At 46.4% G+C, this 8,758-nt stretch overlaps 1 pseudogene; it reads left to right on the top strand.

Moving 5' to 3' along the window:
* The first annotated feature begins 4,365 nt into the window (after positions 1-4,365).
* On the top strand, positions 4,366-7,618 carry LOC125532293 (annotated as a pseudogene).
* The last annotated feature ends 1,140 nt before the right edge of the window (positions 7,619-8,758 follow it).

The raw sequence follows: 8,758 nt of genomic DNA, 5'->3' as shown, positions 1-8,758 counted from the left end.
CTGGCGCGGGGCGAACGCGGTGGTCGGCACGAAGGCGGCCAGGCGGGGGAGCGAGTGAGGCAAGGCCTGGGGCTTAAACTACTGGGAAAATTCCCGCCCCCAGAGCAAAATTAGGGTTGGCAAGTCTTTATCTGGCGCAAAAATCGTTTCTGAAGGACACAACGGCTGGAGATGCTTTGAATCAATCATGGTTTCGCCCCGAGGCGCCCATGCTTAAAATCGGGAGGTCAGGGAGGGGGACGAGACCGGCAAATTGTATCGTCGCCATGATGCAGGGCACGACGAACGAGACTCAACAGGCAAACTACCGGGCATGTTTTTCCTCTATTCAGTGCAGCACTTTGGAAGATCTCAGCTTCATATAGCGTGGCACCGGAGCTCAACTTGCTCAGATTCAGAATATCACATAGATTCACATATCCTGCTAAATTGTCCAGGTTTTCTTTCTAGTTTAACTGGAGGATCCAAATGCGCTATAATCTATCTGTCGATGCCCACCACACATCATCAGCGACAGGTAGAACCTGGGGCGCGTCGGAACAATAAAAGAAATTACATCAAAAAATGACACCAACAACATTACATGCATCGAGAAATCAGAAAGAAAAAACCCTGCATTTTACCACAGCAGTCGGTTCCTTCTCAAGATGAAGCAATCAATACACTGCGTGCAACCTCCTACGATAGCGCGTTCTTAGGGCATCTCCAGCGCCGATCCTAGAAACTCCCGAACCTGTCCGAACCGTGGAAGCTATGAAAGGCGGACTTGTATATCGGTCTGCGGCGTGTTTCGAACGCGATTTCTCTCATATTTAGACTAGATATGAAGGGTGACGATCAGTCCAAGCGTTTGATGCGTCCAGCTGGATCAAAATTTCGTAACCAGTCACTAAGTGGCCCACCCGAACGTTTAAGAAGGGTTTAGGATGCCCGGCTGTAGATGCTCTAACAGTGGTTCCACTGTTGTGGTCTCGTCACTTCGGTTGCTCCTCCTTCCCAGCCGCCGTTTTCATGCAAATCACCCTACAAATGGGGTGGGTTATCCGGATTGTTTTGCCATGCATGGCAATTCAAAGCACCCTTTCGGCCCGCTGATCCACCCTGCTGCCCAGGCCAGCTGCTGGTGAGTAAATGGATGGCCGGCCGGCCATCCAGTCCGATCTGCACGCGCCGTCTGTGCGGTGGTGGTGTCTTGCAGGCAGCTGTGGTTGTACATCGTCATCTTGTTAAGTGCCGCAGCAGTCACTGCGTGCAGGTGCAGCAGGGGTAGAAGAGCAGCGAGCACGGCGGAGACAGTTTTACCATATGTGTGCATGGTAAAAGGGCCTGCCCTGTTGCCAAACAAGGCCCTCGACACTGTTGCTCCCCTTTGCCACCTTGTGGGCGTACACACGCACACATGTAATCCTGCGTGCGTGCTACCGTCCAAGCGCATGGTTCCGCCCTCGACGACGACGCTGTTCACACGTTCAGGGATGCCACAGTGACGACGACGCCGGGCGCCGTGGTGCATGCATGGCTTGGCCCCTTCGATCGGTGGCCGGCGATTTGCGATTTACCACGCCCCGGACGTGGGTAGATTTTGCCTTCTACTACGTACCTTTCCTTGCCATCGGGTGCTTGCAAAATGCTTTGGCCATTGCATGCTGTACGATGGAACGCACGTACGTACGCCCTTGGTCTCCCACGATGGGGATGACGACGACGAGCCCCCGGTCAAACGCCCGCAATTTTTTTTTGAACCAGGCATAACCCCTTTTCATTACTGCGACATAACGGAAATACAACAAGTTCACAGAATGAGACGGGAAAGGAGAGAGCGAGTTCAAGCATCGCCGGAAAACCTACTGTGAGCACTCGCCATCAAGATAACTCACTGTAGGGCAAAAACCCGGCGACACCAAATCATTAAGGAATTCAGATGGGGCAACCCCCCCCCCCCCCAAACAGCTCACAGGCGAGCATCAAAACGACGATCCCACACACGGGAGAGACTCCAGGAACGAACACATAAACCAATGCAAAAGACAGCCATCAGAAGCACGCCTCTAACTTCGATGACGCACCACCACTTTGCTTCAGCAATTCTCCAGCGGGGTTTCTCAGTCTTTGTTCGCAGCGCAGATACGCATCAGCCTCGTCGCACTGTTCTTCAGCATGTCCACTCCTGTTCGCAGATCAGCCGCATCCTCTTGCTTCAGCAGTCCTGCCCAATAACCAAGGAAAGCACACATGGAGAAGCAGCATTCAAAATGTGTTTTCAAACGTTTAGACTCGAACATAACACCATTGCGACATGTCCAAATAGCCCAGCAAAGCGCAGCAATGCCAACTGTGTAGTAAATCTCCCCATTTGGGAAGTAAACATAACACCAGGAGTAAGCCTGCCACAGGCTGTTGGGGCACAGATCAGTGACGAGCATGCAGGCAACACTTCTCCAAGTCACCTTAGCTACAGGGCAGGCAAAGAAGAGATGTTGGGAAGTCTCATTCTCCCCACAGAAAGAACACTTCGGGTTTCCTTTCCACCCCCTTTTTTTCATCACATCCCGAGTAAGGATAGCATCCTGGAACAGCTGCCACATAAAGATTTTGATTTTTAAAGGAATGCCAGCTCTCCAAACCCACGCAAAATTACACCCTGTGATGTTTCTTTCCAAGAAAGAATAGACCGATTTGGTCGTAAATACCTTTTTATGACCCAGGCCCCACTTAATGCCATCTGATTCATCGGATATACAACTTTCTTTAGCAGCATCAACCACCTGTTGCCATTGCTCCATGAGCTCATTGTTTAATTAATCTCCTCCGACAGAAAGATAAAGGATCCGCCTTCCAACATTTTTTCACAGTGCATTCAGTGGAGTTGCAGATCGAGAATAACTGAGGAAACTGGTCCTTAAATGGCTTCCGATCACCTATAGGATCGATCCATATCCTTGCTATATCCCCAGATCGAATAACGATTTTTCTACCAGCCATATAAAGGTCTTTCACCTTCATAATAGCCTTCCAGCAAGGTGAGTCATTCACCTTTGTTTTGACAGAAGCTACCGTGTCTCTACCAAGGTATTTAGCTTTAATAATCTCCTGCCAAAGGCCAGTATTAGTCGCCAATTTCCACCACCACTTAGTAAGGAGGCTTAAGTTTTGCTTATGCAAATCCTTCACACCCAAACCACCTTTCTCCTTCGATCTACAGATACGAGCCCAACGCACTAGATAGTAGCGCTTTCTCTTTTTGGACACTTGCCAAAAAAAACTTTCTCCGATGTTTGTCCAACCTGTCTATAATGGTCTTCGACAGGAGGAACATAGACATGTAATAATAAGCTATACTGGATATATTGGCATTAAGCAGCGTCGGTCTACCCCCCGAGGAGGCATTACTGCCTAATCCAGAATCACATCTACGTATATATTTATCTTCCAGAAAATCCCAATCAACCCCTCGAATGGATGAATAACTGACTGGAACCCCCAAATATTTCATAGGAAAGTGGCCAATCTGACAGTTGAAAATGTCAGCATAGGTTTGCAAGATATTGTCATCCCCCCCAACACAAAGAATCTCACTTTTCTGGTAGTTAATTTTCAAACCTGACATGAGTTCGAACATATAAAGAAGAAGCTTAAGATTCACAGCTTTATCTGGATCGTGCTCAATACAAAGGACGGTATCGTCTGCATATTGCAGAATTGCTACCCCATTCTCCACCAGATCCGCAGCCAACCCAACAAAGAGATTGTTTTTTTGTGCTTGCAGCACCATTTTGCATAAGCACTCAGCTGCTATGTTAAACAGGAACGGGGATATAGGATTTCCCTGTCTGACCCCTTTATAGCTTTGGAAGTATGGGCCCATAGTATTGTTTAACTTGACACAAACTGTGCCATTATGTAGAATCTTTCTCATCCACTCGCACCAAGTTTTCCCAAACCCTCTATTATCAAGGCACTTCAAAAGAAAATCCCAGTTAACCTTGTCATACGCTTTCTCGAAGTCGAGTTTAATGACAATCCCACATTTTTTCTTAACATAAGTATGATGAAAAATTTCGTGCAAAGATAAAACTCCATCCATGATATTCCTGTTTTTGATAATCAAACGCCCGCAATTATTACTACTCCTGGTGACTCACTCGCTCACCACTCACCAGCCTGCCTGCCTTTACCATGCAGAGTGCCATTATTACCTCACCACATGGGGCAGTAATTTCACACTCACACACCCGATCGACACTTTCGTTTTACCACTCAGCTTTTAGAAGATTCTCCACTACGTTATTTGCTCATGCCATTTGATAGGAGTTGTACAGTGTTAGGGGTACTCCCTGCATATTTTATGTGGTGATTAAAGGTGTAATGAGAGGTTTGAAATGTGTACAAGTGCGGAGGTACGTGTACAACGACGTGGTACGCCTGGACGATCTTGAGAAGCTCATTGACTGCTCCTCTTTTCAGGTGAATGACAAGCCCTTGCCAAAAATGCACCTAGTGTTCTTCGTTTTACTAGTAGAGAACATCATCAACGCATGAGCACCTAGTCTAAAGTTGTGGCCTAATACCCTGCAAAAGAGAAGTTTTGGCCTAATATTTCTAGGGATCTTCTATGTGCATGCAGCCCTACACCATCAACAACGCAAAGGTGATCTTTCTTCCTTCATGGGCGCCGGCAACGTCTGACTTGCAACAGGATCCTCCAGGAGCCCTTCCACTTAGGCTAGTCATAGTTGAAGTAACTTAGCTAGTAACATAATACACTTTGAGAAAATTCTGCTTATGTGGCAAGTAATTAATAAGAGGTAGTAACATAATATGTTACTGTAACATAGCGTTTTCCAAGACAAGATGAGTCTACGAGCTAATAAATGAAGTCATCTATGATACTACTATTATATTACTTTGCATTATGAAGATAGTAACTTAGACTAGTGTCATATGCATGACACTAGTCTAAGTTAGAGGGTGCTTGGATACGTTTTAGTCTCATGACTAAAAGTAGTGGGACTAAAACTTGCTAGCCTCATCCATGCTTGGATTCAAATACTAAAGAGCTCATCCACTCGCACCAAGTTTTCCCAAACCCTCTATTATCAAGGCACTTCAAAAGAAAATCCCAGTTAACCTTGTCATACGCTTTCTCGAAGTCGAGTTTAATGACAATCCCACATTTTTTCTTAACATAAGTATGATGAAAAATTTCGTGCAAAGATAAAACTCCATCCATGATATTCCTGTTTTTGATAATCAAACGCCCGCAATTATTACTACTCCTGGTGACTCACTCGCTCACCACTCACCAGCCTGCCTGCCTTTACCATGCAGAGTGCCATTATTACCTCACCACATGGGGCAGTAATTTCACACTCACACACCCGATCGACACTTTCGTTTTACCACTCAGCTTTTAGAAGATTCTCCACTACGTTATTTGCTCATGCCATTTGATAGGAGTTGTACAGTGTTAGGGGTACTCCCTGCATATTTTATGTGGTGATTAAAGGTGTAATGAGAGGTTTGAAATGTGTACAAGTGCGGAGGTACGTGTACAACGACGTGGTACGCCTGGACGATCTTGAGAAGCTCATTGACTGCTCCTCTTTTCAGGTGAATGACAAGCCCTTGCCAAAAATGCACCTAGTGTTCTTCGTTTTACTAGTAGAGAACATCATCAACGCATGAGCACCTAGTCTAAAGTTGTGGCCTAATACCCTGCAAAAGAGAAGTTTTGGCCTAATATTTCTAGGGATCTTCTATGTGCATGCAGCCCTACACCATCAACAACGCAAAGGTGATCTTTCTTCCTTCATGGGCGCCGGCAACGTCTGACTTGCAACAGGATCCTCCAGGAGCCCTTCCACTTAGGCTAGTCATAGTTGAAGTAACTTAGCTAGTAACATAATACACTTTGAGAAAATTCTGCTTATGTGGCAAGTAATTAATAAGAGGTAGTAACATAATATGTTACTGTAACATAGCGTTTTCCAAGACAAGATGAGTCTACGAGCTAATAAATGAAGTCATCTATGATACTACTATTATATTACTTTGCATTATGAAGATAGTAACTTAGACTAGTGTCATATGCATGACACTAGTCTAAGTTAGAGGGTGCTTGGATACGTTTTAGTCTCATGACTAAAAGTAGTGGGACTAAAACTTGCTAGCCTCATCCATGCTTGGATTCAAATACTAAAGAGACTAAAATCAAGTTATTGAGCATTTATTATCCTCCAAACCCTCCAATCCAGAACTCGCATGTATTAAATGAGAGGAATTAAATGAGGAGAGAGAGGGCTAATACATATTTTAGTAGGTTTTCTATGACTAAAAAATTTTAGCCTCAAGACTAGTCCTAGCCTCTCTTTAGTCAGGCGTGCTTGGAACTTTAGCCTCTAAAAGAGACTATTTTTAGCCAGACTAAAAATAGTCCCTTGGATCCAAGCACCCTCTTACTCCCCACTATGACCAGCCTTATGATGCCTCTCCTGCAAGGTACGCTCCCCACTCACACTCAATCCATTCCCGACACGTACACTGCATGCATGCATGACGCCTCGCTTGCAGATGTATTGATCGGTAAGAACAATCTAATCTATCTTCCCTGCTGAGTAGTGCATGCATGCAGGTGGATCATGTCATGATGCAGGGTGGCGGCCTATCCAACATCCTAGACATGTCGGGCGAGCCCGACGTGGCCTGCTTCCCGAGGTTCGAGAACCTCCGCTTCGGCGGTGGGTCGTCGGACCTCCTGGACGACGTGGATGCCACCGGCGGCCTGGTCACCCCAAACTCGATCCTCGAGGACCCGCTGCATCACTACGGCAGCAGCTTCAGCGGCGGCTCCAGCAACCGCAGCGGTGGCAGACTGAACGCGCGGGGCTTCGATGCGGCAGCCAGCGTCAACGTCCCCATCCCGAGAAGAAGAAGTCAGGGGGCTTCTTCCTCAGATCGTCATGTCGCTCAACAACAGGAGGAAGCTAAATTTCGTATTTTGACCCTTTTCTGATATTTATTCGAGATCTGACCCTAATCTGATAAAATTTCGAGATCTGACCCTTTTGCTACCGTCATCTGACGGTAGGGTTTCATGTCTTACCGTAAAATTCTCCTAAGTGTTGAACACAGTGCGTGCTCATGCCTACCGTCAAGCACCTTGGCGGTAGGGTTGTACAGGCTACCGCTAGTGTGTTTGGCGGTAGGGATGTTTTCTCCCGCCAAGGTCCCCGGCGGTAGGCTGTTACACCCTACCGCCATGGACCCTGGCAGTAGCAAAAGGGTCAGATCTCGATTTTTTTTAAAACTTGGATTAGATCTCGAATAGGTTTCAGAAAATGGTCAAAACACAAATTTTGCCACAGGAGGAAGGGGGCGCCCCACAGGTCTCCGTTCGCATGATCAACGTAACGCATGTACCGTGCGTGCATGGATCGGTACTATGGTACTTTTCTATAATAGTGTAAATATAGAAAATGCCTTGCAAGGTTTCTATATTTACCATCTCCTTTGGAATTTGAATGGCTAGTCTAATATGTGTTTTCTCTTTGCAGGTAACGTCATTTATCTTAAGAGACAAACATTCTCGTTTGCAACCTATGAAGCTATTGGGATATAAAGTACTTTCATAAGTCTTGCAAAAAATGGTACTTTTGTAAGGTTTGTTCTGCTTAATGATAAACATGTCGTGTTACTATTGCATGAAGTATCTTTTGTTGGCATTTATGTTAGAGACAAATATTCTCATTTGCCACATGTGAAATATTGGGATATAAAGTCTTTTGTGAGGTTTATTCAGTTTAAGGGTAAACTTGTCGTGTTACTACTGGATGAAGTAACGTTTTATACGGATGAGAAGTGTTAGCTATTTGTATGACTGTGTAAACGTGTCTGTGAGTTTTCCATAGATGGATGCCCCCAGTTAGTTTTTGTCCTCGGTCCGCTCTTGCTACTACCTAGTACTATTTGATCTTCTCCCCTATATATGTTTTTTTTGAAACGAGGTAAAAGACTTGTCATTTTCATTAATTAAGAAGGAGTAAGAATTACCCGGTTAATTGACGGAAAATCAGGCTAAAACTGATACAATCCAACCCATATAAAATGGGTATCACCGGTCAACCTGGCCACCGACATGGGATCACAAAGCTACAAAGAGGAAAAGACATCTGCCGAGTAGTCGCAAGCGTCATCGTCATCACCGGCTACCTCGAACGAGCGACTCCAACTTCACCGTAGACCTTCATCGCCGAAGCCAACCCGCAAACAGCTATACAGAAACCATGACGGCACATGCCAACAGAAGGCCACACGCGCAAACAATCGACAACTCCGACTCTGACGACGATCATCACAAGAGAAATATGCATGAATTGCGCCGACCGTGCCCTAAATAGCACCTCGGACACGCCGGGAAGATCCGACTACCGAAGCCCGAGCCACAACCAAAGTTCCTCTCGATGCCATCATCGTTGCCAAATAGAAATCAGCGCCCCTGAAAAGGCCGCCTCAGCAAACTACGCGGCGAAGATGCCGCAAACCACGCGGCGAAGATGCCGCAACCCACACGGCGAAGATGCCGCCATCCACCGGTCTCCCAGTCGTAGCCGGCTACAAGACGATGCCCCCAAGGAGGAGAAAGACGCGAAGACGCCTCCATCGTCCGATCCAGCGGATCTGAGGTTTCCCTCCGGAGCCAAAGCCGTGGGGAGAAGCAGGAGAACCTCCACGATGACGCTTTCAAGAAAGATCGCGGCAC

Source organism: Triticum urartu, unplaced genomic scaffold (genome assembly GCF_003073215.2).
Source record: "Triticum urartu cultivar G1812 unplaced genomic scaffold, Tu2.1 TuUngrouped_contig_9604, whole genome shotgun sequence".
NCBI classification, from domain to species: Eukaryota; Viridiplantae; Streptophyta; class Magnoliopsida; order Poales; family Poaceae; genus Triticum; species Triticum urartu.
Note: the sequence above shows the minus strand (reverse complement) of the source record. Positions and strands in the feature narration are given on the sequence as shown.